This window comes from Apium graveolens, chromosome 9 (genome assembly GCF_009905375.1).
Source record: "Apium graveolens cultivar Ventura chromosome 9, ASM990537v1, whole genome shotgun sequence".
NCBI lineage: Eukaryota > Viridiplantae > Streptophyta > Magnoliopsida > Apiales > Apiaceae > Apium > Apium graveolens.
In genome coordinates, this window is record NC_133655.1 from 180,323,688 (window position 1) to 180,343,059 (window position 19,372).

At 34.2% G+C, this 19,372-nt stretch overlaps 1 long non-coding RNA gene across 4 annotated transcripts; it reads left to right on the plus strand.

The window, feature by feature from the left end:
• The first annotated feature begins 461 nt into the window (after nt 1-461).
• Nucleotides 462-18,632, plus strand: LOC141683979 (uncharacterized). Of its 4 annotated transcripts, none has more exons than XR_012560518.1 (5): nt 462-825; nt 16,093-16,440; nt 17,124-17,217; nt 17,333-18,264; nt 18,365-18,632. It is a non-coding gene; the product is annotated as an uncharacterized LOC141683979 (long non-coding RNA). The 4 variants fall into 4 exon arrangements; XR_012560516.1 differs by lacking the exon at nt 462-825 and adding an exon at nt 15,338-15,533; XR_012560519.1 differs by lacking the exon at nt 462-825 and adding an exon at nt 15,340-15,533 and having other exon boundaries at nt 16,296-16,440.
• The last annotated feature ends 740 nt before the right edge of the window (nt 18,633-19,372 follow it).

The following is a 19,372-nucleotide window of genomic DNA, read 5'->3' on the forward strand; positions in this document are numbered from 1 at the left end:
GATTACAATGAAATATAATGTAACCATAGATAGCTAAAAATAATTTTAAGGCACCTATGGTCACACTTTAGCTGGTTACACTGAAGAAAAACGTTACAACAGGCTATATATGGTGTAGTGTTGCTCTTAGGATATTTATGTCGGTGTGCACAACATGTAACACGAGCACCTGGTGCTACATTAGTTACTTTTTAATTTTTAAAAATATTAAAGTAAAAATATTATCATAAATTAGTTAAAAATTATATTCTAATTTATTAGCGAATAAAAAATGTAATATATAATATAATAAAATTTATAAAAATAAATTTTACGTATATACATAAGTTACTTTATTTTTTTGCCAAGTGTTTGTTTTTTATTTAATAAATAATATTTTAATAATTAAATTGAAAAGTAAAGTAAAAAAATAAAAAATGATACACGGTTTAGTATGAATTATTGAGCGGCATTTTTCCCTCAAAAATCAAAATTTCCCTAAACAAAACACCCCCTCTCAGATGGTCTCTCTCAAAAGTAAAACACAGAGACTCGATTTTGATTCTGACATTACTGCCTCTACTCAAGTACTCCTCTCTCTTCCCCCTCTTCTATGTCTTATATCTGTGTACTCTCTCTCTCTCTCTCCCCCCCCCCCCTATCTACTCTCTCTTCCACTCTCTCGTTATAGATCTGTTTATGTGAAATTGATTAATTAGAAAGCCGAGTCAACAAGTACTGTGAAGAAGAGAGTTTCTGTTGTGGTGATGAACGCTGAGATTCGACGGACGAAGGGTTGATTGCTCGAACAAAATCCTTAAATTGTAGAGATTATCCCTCAAAAAGGTTTATATATCTATGTTTCTATTTGTATAATGTTATTTATATGCTAGGGCTTGTTGTTAAGTTCGAGTTTGTTATATATATTTTTTAATTTCGATAATAATCATTTAATCATTCAAACTCTACTAGCATTCAGACTTCAATTGTTATATATACATAATAAACTAGATATGTAATTTTTCGGTTTAATTCAGACATAAGAATTTAGTTGACAAATGTAAGATTAATCAAGATACAAATTAAATTTCACTAAAAACGATACCCTGGAATTAATTTTTGTGGGCTACGATTATTTATATTTAAATACAAGCTTAATATATATGGTGCGCCATGTAGTTATTTGTTGTTTGTGTGATTATTTCAATTGTCAAGATGTACTTTCAGGGTATCTTTCACAGCCGCAAAATTATGCCTTAAATGACTTTTGGTCTAGGGATACTGTTGTATATACATGAATCTGAGGTTGGAATGTCGAAACATAAATTTCATGTAGTTGTAGGACCTCTGAAATACTTTTAAGATCTTTTGCTGCTAGGGACTAGTATGTCTAACTGTTTTATCCTTCTAGGACCAAACTTTTGTTTTCAATCGAGTTGGCCCAGGAGCTGTAGTTGCTGTTGTTTGGAAGCGATGATGCCTAACGAGCTATATATAATATGAATAAATCATTAAATTATTAAAAGTATATGACGCTGGGTATGTGTCCTACAAAAACACAGAGGAAATATGGTTAATGAGCTAGCCCTGCTAACTGATGTTGTTACTGTATTTTAGTAGGGTTTTCAGATTTTTTTTATAGATCGTTGGAGCCAGTGATCAGGGCGAGGACAAGAGAACTGGCGTGCGGAGAAGGCGACTTGAACCGAGATGGCAGCGAATTGAAGGAATTTACCACCACTACTTATTTTAGATCTTTAAAGGTGATTTTTGCTTTTAGATCTTTCCTTCTGTATTAGATCTTGCCTATGTTGTATACGATGCAGCGTTTGAAATAATATTTTATGTGTTTTTTGGTGATTCAATATCATATCTTTGTTCAAGACCATCTGCAAGAAATGAGATATGTACTCAATAATCCATAACTCTAGATCTAAATCTACTTATATCATTTCTCGGATTCAAGATCAATTGATTCAGCTCTGTATAAGGCCCAAGTTTTTATATATTAACCATGACGTACTGAAGTAGTAATGCTTGATCTCTGTTACGAAAGTACATGCAAGAAGAAAAACTTTGTATTGATATATGTCTTTCCAAAGGTGTTAAGTAATAGGATATTTTAAGTTGGTCGATTCATATATTTTTTATGATTAATATTTCTAATACAGTAAAGCTTCTTTTGATTCTTTTTAATTTAATATCCGAATTTAACCGATTGCATTTCTTTTGGTTGATTAAGAATTATTATAGACTTATTTTTCTGTTGAATATTTCTACTCACATTCTTAGTAGAAGTCATTACAAAGTTTATATGATTCGTGAGTTGGTTTGCATGATAATAATATCAACACCTTTTTTGCTGAATTAAAATGTTTGGTCAGTTTTTGAGTAAAAATTCTCCAAAACCATATGTTAATTTAACATCCATATGAGCCTTTGGAGGTGGTGAACATTTGTTGTGTATTTCGGTAAAGTTTTTATTTGGTTTGTGAGTTTGTCCACATGAGGGCATACGGGGAGGATTTACAAGACCCTGGTAAATATTTTTGAGATACTGAATGTTTGAATGTTATTGTTATTGTTGATTTTTTTTAGGTTTCTTAATTCCTCCTTTTACTTAAGTAAAACATTTCCCTTAAACTTGCAGGTGTCATTCTTGCTGGGAATCATTCCAATTTATATTGCATGGATATATTCTGAAAAATTTTGGAGTACGGGAGGTCTTCATCTATAACGAAAGTGCAAGTGTCCTTTAAAAACATTAGAAGTGAAAAAAGATATTCGTATGGAAACCCGAATTTAGCGGGTACCGACGAATTTTATCGCCGTCGGCGATGAGTCTCGGCAAGCCGACGGTGGACAATGATGATTAATTCTAAGTCCTAATTATAAATAAATAAAAGTAGTTATGAAATAAACTTCAGAACGAAAATATTAATAATAATTAATAAAGTGAATTCAGATTGGTGGATGGGATTAATAAATGGATTTATGAATTGCTTGATTTGATTGTTGATTGTGATTGACGTCGAATTGTTCGATGGGTAGGCCGATAAACAAAGGAAATCAGAAGTTACAAAGAAATTAACTTCTGATAAACTAAAACAGGAAAAGACAGCTGAAGTGAACATAGGCTTAATGACAAAGAAGCAGCTTAAGCATAAGCTAAAAGATGTCAAGAATGCAAACAAGGTAAAATCACCTAGGAAAAATAGGAATGGAAAGGAAGGTGTGAATAAAAGCAATGATTATAAACCTGTTCCTGATGCTCCTAGGAAAACATGTCATAACTGTGGAAGTTCTAACCATCTGGCTTCTTTTTGCAGAAAGAATAAGAATATTAACTCCTTACCTTCAAAATCAGGAGTTAAGAGTCAGTCTGTTAGATACAAACCACAAAATCCTTATTTTCATTGTGGTAGTTTATGGCATTCCATTTATACTTGTAAGGAATATCATAGTTTGTACTATGATTATTATCAAATAAAACCTTCTTTGAAGAAAGTTTCCATTGTTCCTTCTAGTGTAAATTCTGATTCAAAGTCTGATAGTGTAAGTTCTGATAAGAAAAATGTTAACATAAACTCTGATGCTAAATCCGCTGCAAATGTTAACAAACTTAATAAGGCCAAAGGATCCAAGCAAGTCTGGGTCCTTAAAATTAATAATTAGTGGTCTTTGTGATTGCAGGGCAACAGGAAAAATATTCTAGTTCTGGACAGTGGATGTTCAGGACATATGACTGGAAATAAGGCCCTGCTATCAGACTTTGTGGAGAAAGCTGGCCCAAGTGTTTCTTATGGAGATGGCAACATTAGAAAAACATTGGGATATGGCAATATCAATCTTGGAAATGTCATAATTAAACAAGTAGCTCTAGTCTCAGGACTTAAACACAACCTACTGAGTATAAGTCAAATCTGTGACAGAGGTTATCATGTTGATTTCTTTGAAGAACACTGTGAAATTGTGAGTAAATCTAAAGGCAAAATTGTTCTGAAAAGATACAGACGTGGTAACATTTATGAAGCTAAGCTTTCAACAAGTACTGATGGTTCTGCAATCTGTCTAATGAGTAGAGCGTCAATTGAAGAAAGCTGGAATTGGCATAAAAAACTCTCTCATTTAAATTTCAACAATATAAATGAACTGGTCAAGAAAGATCTTGTGAGAGGATTGCCAAACACAGTATTTGCTCCTGATGGTCTTTGTGATTCATGTCAGAAAGCCAAACAAAGAAAATCTTCATTCAAGAGCAAGACTGAATCATCAATTCTTGAGCCTTATCATCTAATACATGTTGATCTATTTGGTCCAGTAAATGTCATGTCTATTGCAAAGAAGAAGTATGCGTTGGTCATAGTGGATGAGTTCACCAGATACACATGGGTGTATTTCTTGCATACAAAAAGTGAAACTGCATCAACCTTGATTGATCATATCAAACATCTGGATAAAATGGTCAAAGATTCTGTGAAAGTTTTAAGGAGTGATAATGGCACTGAGTTCAAGAATTTGATAATGGAAGAGTTCTGCAAAAGCCATGGAATAAAGCATGAATTTTCTGCTCCTGGAACTCCACAGCAAAATGGATTTGTTGAAAGGAAGAATAGAACTCTCATTGAAGCTGCACGTACAATGCTTGAAGAAGCAAAGCTTCCAACCTATTTCTGGGCTGAAGCTGTGCAGACTGCTTGTTTTACTCAAAATGGAACACTCATTAACAAGCATGGAAAAACACCATATGAGATGGTGAAGAAAAAGAAGCCAAATCTGAAATATTTTCATGTATTTGGATGCAAGTGTTTTGTTCTCAAGACTCATCCTGAACAGCTATCAAAGTTTGAGCTAAAAGCTGATGAAGGAATCTTTGTTGGATATCCACTTTCCACAAAAGCCTTCAGAGTCTATAATTTGAGAACAAAAGTGGTCATGGAATCTATCAATGTCTCTTTTGATGACAAAAAGATTACTGGTCTTGAAGATTTCATTGACCATGATCAGCTGAGATTTGAAAATGAAGACTCAAAGTCTGATACAGAAAATCCTGATAGTCTAAGTCCTGATACTGTAAACTCTGATGGATTAAACTCTGATGTTATTGAAACTGTGGAGACTACGTCAAAGGAAGATGCACCTATGCAGGGGGAGCATACTCAAGATCCTACCACATCTCAAGAAACATCAGAACATACATCTGACTCTTCAAGTTCTGATAAGCCAAGTTCTGATAGTGCTGAAAATTTAAATACTGAAGAATCCAACTCAGAGAGCATAGTTTCAGGGGGAGCATCAGAAAATGAAAATGAAAATAACATGGATCTTGGGGGAGCATCCAGTTCTAGAGAAAACCTTCCATCTGCAAGGAAATGGACAAAATCACATACACCTGATTTGATAATTGGAAATCCTGATGCAGGTGTCAGAACTAGAACAGGTACTTCAAATGAATGTCTTTACAATTCTTTTCTCTCTCAGACTGAGCCAAAGAAAGTGGAAGAAGCTCTTCAAGATGCTGATTGGGTGCAAGCAATGCAGGAAGAGTTGAATGAATTTGAAAGAAACAAAGTCTGGACCCTAGTACCAAGACCAAAGAATAGATCTGTTGTTGGTACAAAGTGGGTATTCAGAAACAAAACTGACAGTGATGGCATAATTACAAGGAATAAGGCAAGGCTGGTTGCAAAAGGATATTCTCAACAGGAGAGAATTGATTATGATGAAACATTTGCACATGTTGCTAGGTTAGAAGCCATAAGGATATTCTTGGCTTATGCTGCTCACAAAAAGTTTACTGTCTTTCAAATGGATGTGAAAAGTGCTTTTCTCAATGGAGAATTGGAGGAGGAGGTATACGTTGAACAACCTCCAGGTTTTATAGATACCAAACATCCAGATTATGTCTGCAGGCTTGACAAAGCACTTTATGGACTTAAGCAAGCTCCTAGAGCATGGTATGAGACTTTAGCTCAGTTTCTTCTGGAAAGTAGATTCAACCGAGGGACAATAGACAAAACACTGTTCTACCTCAACCATGGAAAGGACTTACTTCTGGTCCAGATTTATGTTGATGATATCATTTTTGGATATACAAATGACAAACTTTGCAAAAAGTTTGCCAAACTAATGCAGTCAAGATATCAGATGAGTATGATGGGGGAACTTAGCTATTTTCTGGGCCTTCAAGTCAAGCAGAATGAGGAAGGCACTTTTATTTGTCAAACCAAGTACACCAGAAACTTGCTGAAGAAATTTGGAATGCAAGATTGTTCAAGTGCATCCACTCCAATGGCCACTACGACAAAACTGGATAAGGATACCGGTAAATCAGTAGATATTACTGACTACAGAGGTATGATTGGCTCTCTACTCTATCTAACTGCTAGTAGACCTGATATCATGTATGCTACCTGTCTTTGTACAAGATTTCAAGCAGATCCAAGAGAACCTCACTTAACAGCTGTAAAAAGAATCTTTAAGTATCTTAAAGGAACAGCTGCTATGGGATTATGGTATCCTAGAGAATCAGATTTTAAACTAATAGGTTACTCAGATACAGATTTTGCAGGTTGCAAAATTGACAGGAAAAGCACAAGTGGAAGCTGCCAATTTCTTGGAGGTAGATTGGTTTCTTGGTACAGCAAGAAACAAAAGTCAATTTCCACATCAACTGCAGAAGCAGAGTATATTGCTGCAGGAAGCTGTTGTGCACAGATTCTTTGGATGAAGAATCAGTTACTGGATTATGGGTTAACATATTTCAAAATCCCTATTTATTGTGATAATCAAAGTGCTATTGCTATGACAGGTAATCCAGTTCAACACTCAATGACAAAGCACATCAGCATCAGGTACCACTTCATCAGGGAACATGTGGATGAAGGTACAGTGGAATTGCATTTTGTTCCCACGGATCAACAACTAGCAGATATCTTCACAAAACCACTGTGTGAAGCTACTTTTACAAGATTGGTAAATGAACTTGGAATGGTTTCAGGTTCTTTCTCTAAATCTGCTTAGTCTTGTTCTATGTTATCAGACTTTATGCTCAGTATTTACAGAATTAATCTCATTGTGTATTCTGTGCTTAATTGATAAATGTCTTTAAGTACTGACTGTTGTCTGATATATGTTTCTAAACTCTGATAAGTGATATGTCTGTCAAGTACCTATTCAATCCTATGAGGATAACTGTGCTAGATACTAACCTAGTAGTCTTCAATAAACAAATGATTCCATGTAAGAAGTAATTATTTCAGTGGAAACCCTATGACACTAGCAAATTCTGATAATTGAGCTTAGTTAAGTTTACTTTGTATATCTTATTACTAAGTCACAAATTAGAATAATGCTACTCATCTATTAAGTTCTGATACTAGTAAAACTGCTGAATGTACTAAGTGCTGATAAACCTCACTTATCAAAAGAAAAAGCAAAAAGATCAAAGAATAAAATCAGGTACTCCTTTGAGATCTAGAGTAAAAATGTGGAAGGGACGACCCAAGTGCATTGCTGGTATTAAGTAGATATGCATTAGAAAAGCAAAATATTTTCTTGGTGACTTTTCACACTCTATGATTACTGGAGAAATACTCTGATAATAGCATAAATTCTGATACACAGTCGTGACTCACTTAAACTGAGAAGCCACTGTAAAATAGAATTTCAAAAGATGCATAAAATTAGCACAAAACAGTTGAGGTAGACTCAAGCATGAACTCATTCATCAGTAGGTTTCAGGACAATGACAGCTCTTTAGCAAAATTTTAGTTATGCCTTATTTCTAAGATGTACTGAAGTGAATCAGACTTTACTCTTTGTCTGTTATTTAGCTTAATGCGCACTCTAATCACTCCATCTGAATGATGAAAATTTCTGTGGTGGTCTATGTTATTTTAGATAAACAGTCATTGTGTCATTATTGCACAAATTCTGAGGACAAGTTCTAGTTACATGTTCTGATGATTAAGTTCTGAAGTCTATAACTCAGAACTTGTATGAGGATTTACTAAGATGGGCATTCCTTTTTCGAGTTAAGAAATTATGTTCTGATGACTGTTAAGTTCTGGTATATGTCTAAGTTCTGATTTCTCAGTCTAATCCTTTACTTGGCTTATCTGTGAATAAAATTTGATAACAGTCTCAGTTCGAACTAGAATATGTAGAAGTGGAAGATTAATAGTCACTATGATTAGGATTAATGGTATTCGTACTTGAACAGTCCACTGTTTCTTGTTTCTTGTGCGGTTTAAACCATGATTCCTCTTTCCAATGAATGTTATTCTTTTTCAAAGTCTAGGGAGACGAGGTAGAATTAATTCTATCTGTCAGCATTCAATTTTTTTGCGTCTCCTGGCATTCTCTTGCATATATAAGCAACCACTTCACATCAGTCTTTCCATCAAATTCTTCTCACACACTTATCTTCATACTTCTTCTTTCAAAAACACAATGGTCAGATACAACATATTTTTGAACTACCAAAACTTCAATATGGAGCTAAGTTGTGCCGAGTGGCAGCAGGAATGGCATGTCACAACCATTCCTGAGGAGATATGGGACTCTGTCCCACAGGAGGTACTAACACACCTTCTGTTCTTCTATATGGACTACCATCGCCATCTGGAGCGATTGGAGGAGGAAAGGCTGGAAGCTCTCCGCCAGCAAGAGCGAATCATCCGACTCGCCATTCTGTTTGTCGAGAGTAGGAAGAAGAAGATGACTTAATCTCGTCTTCTTCCTGTTTTTCTTCATCATCAGCTTTGTCAGGCTTCTTAGATAGGACTAAGGCTGTTGATGTTAGGATTAGAAGCTTAAGGAAAATTTTGTATAAGTATTGATGTAATTTCCATTTCATAAATGTATTGTCTTGATATATTAATGAAAGTTGTTTTTACTTCAAGATTTTATCTCTGAGTTATTTTATCTTGTGTTGATAAATCCTGATTGATATTCTGATGACCGTATAAATTTTGTTTTATATTAAGTTCTGATTCATTTTCAGCACTTACTTATCTAATTTATCTTGGTCATTTTCATGTGATGTATTTTCAGAATATCAATGATGCAGTGAAAAATAATTTAATCAGTGCTAACGGTTTAAATTTTGAATTAAAACTGTTTCTCTTGATAAAAGGAATAGTTTTTCCTTGAAACTAGGCAACTGGGTAAGTAATGATTCATGTTTTCTCGAGCCCAGTAACTGTTCGTTATTACTGCATGTCTGACAGGTGTCCAACGGTAACATTTTTGTTCAGAGTATAAGTACAACAGAGAGAAGATTTCTTTAATCTTTTATTTTCTTTATATTTTATCTCTCTCCTTACTTTTACTCTCTTTCTCTTTCTTTCTTACGTTGGTTTTTCATACAGACATTATCTCAAACACCTAACAGGCATACTTGAATCTCAATTTTTTTTTCACATGGCACCAAAGGATTTAATCATTGATGGAGCTAAGTTTGTCCCCAACAACTATGCTGCAGTTCTTGATCACACTGAAGCTCCATCTGAATTGCACTTTGTGCAAGATCTTCTTGCACATAGTGAGGTTGGGTATGCATTAACACAGCCTGAATTCTTTTCAAGCCAACAAGTTCTGAGGTTTTGGAGGACTGGACTTTTTGATGATGGTGGTCAACGTGGAACTCCCAGTATTATCTTCCAAGTGGGTGATTCATCATTTGTAGTCACTCCTGGTACAGTACGCAGGGCTTTACATCTTCCAGAAGATTGTACTTTCTCAATTCCAGAGGACTCAGCCCTTCGGGAGTTAATGGCTGAATTGGGATATGAAAAGAGTCTGACGAAACTTGGACAGTTGAAACGGGCTAATATCAGAAGAGAATGGAGTTTCTTCTTTGATTGCATTACCAAAGCTTTTGGGAACAAATGTTCAAATTTTGATGCTATCCCAATTCTGAGTCAGCACATAGGGTATGCTATTATTCATCAAACTCATTTTGATTTTGCAACTGGAATAATTTGTTTTATTGGGGATAGGATGACAGAGGATCGAGATATTGTTTATTTTGCTAGATTCTGTCAACTTATTTACACTTACTGTACTGATGAACCTCATTAAGTCAGCACTCAAACCCCACCTTTTAAGGTTGCAAAACGATACTTTAATGACCTGGTAAATGCTGATACTAAAAAAAAAAGTGGTTAGACCATTACAGATTCCTAAGTCTGTAAAACAGATCCTGATAAATGCTGATCCTGATACTTATAGATCTGTTTACTCTGATGTCCAACCAACTCCAAACACCAAAAATCCATCAACCTCAGTACCTACCTCTCATTCTACTCAACCTACCCTCAGAACATATCTCAAATCCTATCTCTCCACTTCACAGACTGCTCAACCTTCATCTTCAGCACCTACTGTGAAGCCTTCATCTTCCAAGCCAAAGAGGACAAAGAATGTTCCTCAAACATCTCAAAAGAGAAGGAGGATTGTATTGAGAGATGAATCTGATTCTGAGGAACAGGTTCCTGCTAGAGAACCTGCTGTTGCTGAAGCTGAGAAAGAGGTTTCTCAGAAGGATTCTGAAATTGGGGGTTCTAGGCTTCTCAAGAGGCTTAGACGAATGATAGTTCCTGAAACTCCCAAGGAATCCAAATCAACAAGGAAGTACAAGAAACAGAGGGCACAAAGGCCAGTTTCAGATGATGAAGAGGAAGTAGCTAAGGAAGGGGATCAGGAATCTCTGATCTCACAAGACAAGGAATTTGCTCCAGTCACTTCTTCTCCATCAACTCCATCTCAGGAAGCTGTATCTGACAAGGCTAACTCACCATCTATGTCTCTTGTTGATCCAGGCACAAGTGCTGATATTGATGTTCAACACTTGGTTGTGTCTGAAGTATTTCTCTTAGAAGCTCCAACAGCAAATAATCTTTCCATAACACCTGTTACTGATGCTGTTCAAATTCCAGAGTTCTCAACAACACCTTCTCTGCATCAAGATGTTGATGATCAGACTTTAGGTGAGCATCAAGATATGGTTGTTGATCAGAACTTAGTATCAGATCAGCAATTAGAGGATACTGAAGCCTCCATTGCTACTCACACTGTTGTTTTATCAGACGATACTGATTCTTTAAGTTCTGATGCTGCAAATGCTGGAGATACTGGTGAAGCTGCTCCAACTGTAGATGCTGATGAAGCAGGTCCTTCAGGACATACTCCTCAACAGACTCTTCCTAAGTCTGAACTGGTAAAGGAGTTTGTTATCGGGGATGCACCAGTACCTTGGAGTGAAACTCATGCAGATCAGGAGTGGACTAAGGAATGGAACTCAGTTTCATGTGTTCCAACTGCAATACATCTTGCTGAGCACTTGACTAAAGCTGATGAAATGTTAAATTTTGATGATTTAAAAACCCAGCTTAGAGTCACTGTATTGAGTATTAAACATCTACAAGGTCTTCATTCAACTACTCATGCAGAGCTACATAAGATTCAGGAGAACTTTATCAAACAAGAACAAGTTTGGAAAATTGATAAGAAAAAGTTCTTTCAACCTACCATTGACGGGATTGGTTATATTGAGAAAACTCAGGAGAAACAACAAGCTCAGATTGATGAAATTCTGACAAATCAAGCTTCTCAGCAATCACAACTTACTGAAATCCAATCCTCAGTGGAATTACTTATCTCTCTTTTACTACCTGCTGATGCCAAAAAGGGGGAGAAGGTAATTAAGTCCAAATGCAACACTAACAAGACACTGCACGGAAAGGATGATGGAAATGATGATCAAGGATACTCTGGAATGGGTAGCGGTCATAGTCAAGGTAGAAGGTTTACATCAAGACAAGCTAGTCACAGGACAAGTTCTGATACTGGGAAAAGAATAAGTTCTGCTGCTGGTAAAAGGATAAGTTCTGATGAACTTCTAGATCTTGATGAGGAAATGTCAAGACAGTTATTTCTTCAAGAAAATCCAGGAATGGACTTGGAAAGTTTAAAGGAAGAAGAAGCCAAACTTAAATCAGAGAAAGTCACATCTAAATCTGAAGCTTCTGGTAAAAAGTCACTTCCAAAACTCAAAGGTATTGTGATCAAAGAAAGAACACATACTGAAGCAACGTTGGCTAGATCACAACCACCGATAGATCCAAGATCCAAGGGTAAAGAAAAGGTTGGTGAACCTATCAAGGTTTATGTACCTCCTGAGGAAGAAGAAATTACTGATGAAAAAGATGATCTTGCTCTGACTTCAACAAAAGTTCTTAAAACAACCTCTGACATGGCTCAAGTTGTTCAGAGTCAAGAAATTGTAAGTTCTGATATTCAGAAGAAGCAAGTAACCTCTGACAGAGCTTAAGTTAACTTGATATCAGAAAATAGATCAAAGACACTCCTACCAGGATTCACTAAAGCAAAACAGACTCAATCTTTGAAGACTACTGCAAGTGGTTTTGAAGCAAGAGTAGTTACTGGAAAGGAAGCTAGAGATAAAACTGGATTGGGAAGTGCTGATGAAAGAAGAGTACACAACACTACTAATGATCCAACTTCCTTGAGTGAACCAGGTATTGGAGCAACTCCTGAGAGATTGAATCAACTGGAACCTGTACAGATGGTTTACCATACCTACTTGAAAGAATACATCATGTTGTATTTCATGATAGATGGTAGGGTTTATCATATAAGACAAAATGCCATTCCATTGAAGTATTTTGAAGAATTGGAGCATGTACTTTTCTTACTTCAAGTGGATGACAGAATAACAGAGACTGCTGCAAACTACTTAAAAGAACAGATTCAGAGACAGAAAAGGCTTTATTCTGTTAAGTCTGACAGCATATATGTTCCAAAGTACAGAGATCAAAATGGTGATATTGTTGATATGAAGCCTAATACTGCACAGATCAGAACATATCTTGGTATTAAGGGACTTAAATTCAATCTAGAGTCTGACAAAGCTTATGTCATAAGACTAGATCAGGAGTTGAGAAAAGCAAAGATCAATGATCTCATAGCTGCAATCTTTCAAACTGGTGAAGATACTGCAGAGCTTAAAAATGTCAAAAGGAGAATGATTGATGAACTCAGATATGCTGAGAAATGTTTGTTGAAGAACTATCTCAGAACAACTCCTGACATCAGAGAGATCAGAAAATGATGAAGCCAAGTCGAAGATCTACAACTGCTTAAATTCTGATATTTATACAGACTGAAGTTGTTATCAGAAGTTGAAATTGGTAAAAGCTTTAAGGACTGTAAGTTGTAGTTATCTAGTCTAATTCTCATGCATTTGTACTTAATGTTTTTGATATCATCAAATATCTGTTAAACTTGTATATTATGTTAATTTACAAGTTGGGGGAGATTGTTAGATATATTTGATAATGTCATGGCTAATATGTTTTATGTTTAGCTTTCAGATCTTACTTGAACAGGATAAATCAGTACTTAATTGTTGATCAGTACTTATATTGGAAGTCAGGACTTAAGGATATCAGTACATATGTTATCAGGAGATAATCGTCAGAAGATAGATATCAGAACTTAAGTGTTGAAGGACGATCAGATAAGGATAGTAGCTGATTAAATGAAAGAAGATCAAGATAAACATAAGAAGAGATATGCATGAAGAAGGAATTCCGTGAAGAATGGAATACTTGGAAGAAAAGATATCTGATTGATATATTTTAGGAAGCAGAATTATATTTCATATCAATTAGCGATTATCTTGTAACTGTGTAGTATATAAACACAGATATAGGGTTTACACTATAAGTGTTATCATTATTAGAGAAGATTATTCATTGTAACCCTAACAGCTCTCGTGATATTTGTTCATCACTGAGAGGTAACAGTTCCATACTGTAACAGAGTTTATTGTTTCAATAAAGTTTGTATTTTGTTACTTAAGTTCTTAAAGTTCGATTTGAGTGTACTATACACTGTATTCACCCCCTCTACAGTGTGTGTGACCTAACACGCTCAAATTTTCTTATAACTATAAAACTTGGAAAGTACCTGCCATAGGGTCAATTGATCAACAACCAAAGATGTTATCTCATTTTGCAGGGTCTGAACCTTCTTCTCGAGTTTAGCTATGTGTACCTTATTTTCTTTCCTTGGACCTTGCCGCGGACTTCTTGTTTGCCCAAATCATATTTCAATGCCAAATTAAGAACTTATACCCTATAAGTTACAAGTGACCATCAAAGGATATCAGATGTGTTCATTAAAAATTACAATTACAAATATAAAGAAGCCTAGAAGTATTAAACCCGAAAATTAAGCAGTAGTGAAATGTGACCCACTTACAAACCAAAAAATAAGCCGAAAAGCCCTAATTTAAAAAACGTAATTATGAAACCCAGTAGCTAAATTCCCAATTCAAAACCCCAAATTGATGCAGACCCATTTATACAGCCAAATAATTGATGATGAGGACCAGATTGAAGACCCACCCGGAAGAGCCAAAGCACGTTTGAAGTGTGGTAACCCAATTGAAGATTAAGACTTGTTTGATAATAAAGATGAACTTCCAATGATGACAGATTGAGTCCCGATATAATGATTGAATAGAGTGTCAAATGTGAGAGAAGAGAGAGTAAAATGTGAGGCCTGTTTTTAGTTTGACTTTTAAGAGAAAATTAATTTTTTTTTATAAATTTCATTCCCCCGCCTATGTGTTTTGTAAAAATTTGGATACCCCGCCTCATGTTTTTATTCAACCTATGAAATTTTAGTTTTTGGTTACATCATTTTTGGGACCAACGGTAACATCAAATATAGTGTAACCGTAAATGCCTCATATTCTCTATGGTTACACTAAATGACACCTATGATTACAATGAAATATAATGTAACCATAGATAGCTAAAAATAATTTTAAGGCACTATGGTCACACTTTAGCTGGTTACAGTGAAGAAAAACGTTACAGCAGGCCATATATGATGTAGTGTTGCTCTTAGGATATTTATGTGGGTGTTGCACAATATGTAACACCAGCACCTGATGTTACATTAATTACTTTTTAATTTTTAAAAATATTAAAGTAAAAATATTATCTTAAATTAGTTAAAAATTATATTCTAATTTATTAGCGAATAAAAAATGTAATATATAATATAATAAAATTTATAAAAATAAATTTTACATATATACATAAGTTACTTTCTTTTTTTGCCAATGGTTTGTTTTTTATCTAATAAATAATATTTCAATAATTAAATTAAAAAGTAAAGTAAAAAAATAAAAAATGATACACGATTTACTATGAATTATTGAGCGGCATTTTTCCCTCTTAAATGAAAATTTCCCTAAACAAAACACCCCCTCTCAGACGGTCTCTCTCAAAAGTCAAACACAGATACTCGATTTTGTACTCAAGTACTCCTCTCTCTCTACTCTCTCTTTATTGATCTTATGTCTTAAGTGAAATTGATTAATTAGAAAGCCGAGTCAACAAGTACTGTGAAGAAGAGAGTTTCTGTTGTGGTGATGAACGCTGAGATTCGACGCACGAAGGGTCGATTGCTCGAACAAAATCCTTAAATTATAAAGATTATCCCTCAAAAAGGTTTATATATCTATGTTTCCATTTGTATAATGTTATTTATATGCTAGGGCTTGTTGTTAAGTTCGATTTTGTTATATATGTTTTTTAATTTCGATAATAATCATTTAATCATTCAAACACTACTAGTATTTAGACTTCAATTGTTATATATACATAATAAACTAGATATGTAATTTTTCGGTTTAATTAGGACATAAGAATTTAGTTGACAAATGTAAGATTAATCAAGATACAAATTAAATTTCACTAAAAACGATACCCTGGAATTAATTTATGTGGGCTACGATTATTTATATTTAAATACAAGCTTATTATATATGGTGCGCCATGTAGTTATTTGTTGTTTGTGTGATTATTTCAATTGTCAAGATGTACTTTCAGGGTATCTTTCACAGCCGCAAAATTATGCCTTAAATGACTTTTGGTCTAGGGATACTGTTGTATATACATGAATCTGAGGTTGGAATGTCAAAACATAAATTTCATGTAGTTGTAGGACCTCTGAAATACTTTTAAGATCTTTTGCTGCTAGGGACTAGTAACTGTTTTATCCTTCTAGGACCAAACTTTTGTTTTCAATCCAGTTGGCCCAGGAGCTGTAGTTGCTGTTGTTTGGAAGCGATGCCTAATAAGCTATATATAATATGAATAAATCATTAAATTATTAAAAGTATATGACGCTGGGTATGTGTCCTACAAAAACACAGAGGAAATATGGTTAATGAGCTAGCCCTGCTAACTGATGTTGTTACTGTATTTTAGTAGGGTTTTCACTTTTTTTTATAGATCGTTGGAGCCAGTTATCAGGGCGAGGACAAGAAAACTGGCGTGCGGAGAAGGCGACTTGAACCGAGATGGCAGCGAATTGAAGTAATTTACCACCACTACTTATTTCAGATCTTTAAAGGTGATTTTTGCTTTTAGATCTTTCCTTCTGTATTAGATCTTGCCTATGTTGTATACGATGCAGCGTTTGAAATAATACTTTATGTGTTTTTTGGTAATTCAATAGCATATCTTTGTTCAAGACCATCTGCAAGAAATGAGATATGTAGTCAATAATCCAAAACTCTAGATCTAAATCTACTTATATCATTTTTCGGATTCAAGATCAATTGATTCAGCTCTGTATAAGGCCCAAGTTTTTATATATTAACCATGACGTACTGAAGTAGTAATGCTTGATCTCTGTTACGAAAATACATACAAGAAGAAAAACTTCGTATTGATATATGTCTTTCCAAAGGTGTTAAGTAATAGGATATTTTAAGTTGGTCGATTCATATATTTTTTATGATTAATATTTCTAATACAATAAAGCTTCTTTTGATTCTTTTTAATTTAATATCTGAATTTAACCGATTGCATTTCCTTTTTGGTTGACTAAGAATTATTATAGACTTATTCTCCGTTGAATATTTCTACTCACATTTTGAGTAGAAGTCATCACAAAGTTTATATGATTGGTGAGTTGGTTTGCATAATAATAATATCAACACCTTTTTTGCTGAATTAAAATGTTTGGTCAGTTTCTGAGTAAAAACTCTCCAAAACCATATGTTACTTTAACATCCATATGAGCCTTTGCAGGTGGTGAACATTTGTTGTGTATTTCGGTAAAGTTTTTATTTGGTCTGTGAGTTTGTCCACATGAGGGCATACGGGGAGGATTTACAAGACCCTGGTAAATATTTTTGAGATACTGAATGTTTGAATGTTATTGTTATTGTTGATTTTTTTTTTTTAGGTTTCTTAATTCCTCCTTTTACTTAAGTAAAACATTTCCCTTAAACTTGCAGGTGTCATTCTTGCTGGGAATCATTCCAATTTATATTGCATGGATATATTCTGAAATTTTGGAGTACGGGAGGTCTTCATCTATAACGAAAGTGCAAGTGTCCTTTAAAAACATTAGAAGTGAAAAAAGATATTTGCAAAATATGAAGTAATATGTTCAAATAACTAAACCAACATCCAAATTCTATAGCAGTACTGAAACAGAAATATTGGGATAACAACATCCTGTTCTTCATTATAGACAGACTAGATGTCGCCAAAAAAAGAGAGTAAAGGCTGGCACAATGATTGAATGCTTTTGGTGAGTGACTGGCTAACACATGTGCAAACTGAAGGCAAAGATACAAGGCTATTCAAATAGGCTAACATATAGGTTGTTCACATCAGAACATATGTGTTGAACTTTACAGATGTCGTTAACTGTGTCAATACTCAGTGTAAACTGTGATAGCAACTGTTGCATTGGTTACTCCAGTTGTTAAATTTACGCTTTTTCCTGAAGTAGTAACATTTAATGGAAACTATCCACCAACACTATTTCCAGCTTGTGTTCTTAAAGGATTGCTAATGGTTTGGAACTGTGAAGTTGACAGAACAGTAGGTAGAACATGGAACTGAATGAGTTCGACTTTTTCTTGATCAGTGAGCGAGTTTAAAGTTCCGGATTTAAGAGCTGAGAAGGCATTATCTGTTCGTGCAAAGATTGTCATGCCTTGGTTTGAATTATTTAACTGACTATTGATCTTAAGGGTGTAGTTGTTCCACAGATGGTGTTCTTTTTGATTAGTCTATATGATGTGTTTCTAATATGACTTCTTCTACTAATTTCAGTTCTTTTATTACAGAGTACAATGATCCAGCAAAACCAGATCTCCCTCAGGTTACATGTTGGAATCTCCTAAAGTATGTTTGTGTGAGGGAGTTTACTCCAGAGGTAGAGTTCAAAAATCAATCCCTTGGCTTTTCTTTGCCGAATGTTGCTATACTATGAATTCTCTTTCAATGTTTGTAAATTATTGTACATTACTGGGCAGGAGTAAAAGCATCAGTCCAACAAGGATACTGAGCAGAAACAGTTTCAGTCTTGAAACAAGCATGAAAAAGAGGCCAAGCATGAGTCCTAGGAGAAGCATCACGAAATATTATGTAATTATTTTTATAAATAAATAATTATTATGTGATTTTATGTGAATTTTGGTGAATTATTTGATATTTGATATTAATATTTGGATGTTTATTTCTGATACAATTTAGATATTTTAATTTTTAATTATTCAAAATTAAATATAAATAATTTTGGTATTTTTCTAGTAATTTTTAGATTATTTTATGATTTTATAAGAATTTATAGAGTCAATAATGATTATTTTTACGTGATTATAGAATTACTTTTTAGAATCAGAAATCGTCCCACTTCAATCGTTTTTGCGTTTTACAACCCGAAACTCTTCCGAAAACTCCTTCCTAACCGAATCTGATAATTCTGAACACTTTTCGTGTTTTAACTTTTTCGATCCGGGGTACGGTTCGACCTGTACGAGTCCCGGTGTGAAATTTTCGATACGCACATCATTTTATAGTCCGATAAAAATTCGTACCTTCAGGAGGCGAAATATTATCACCTTGTTTCCGTATAAAATGTTTTATAGGAAGTTCCGTTTTGATAATTACCAAAGTTTGGTATTAAAATCATATCGTCTTTTAGTTATTTAGTGGCTAAGTAACCTATTTTCAGATCAGTAACCTATTTTCAGATCCGATATGTAAATGTAGTTACGAATTATTAATAAATAAAATATGTGATGGCTGTGTCAGCTATGTGTTGCTGTATTATTATTTGTTTGTGATTTGTTGGATGCGAAAATTAATTTTGTAATTAATTATCGAGTTGTATGAATTTAATTTATTTTTAAAATAATTTTATTGAATATTTATTCTTATAAATGCTAAAATCGTTTCTAAAATTATTTTTGTTGTTCTATAATTTTATTTATTATTTTTAGGGATTTATAAAATTTAGAAATTATTTTTTTATTAATTAT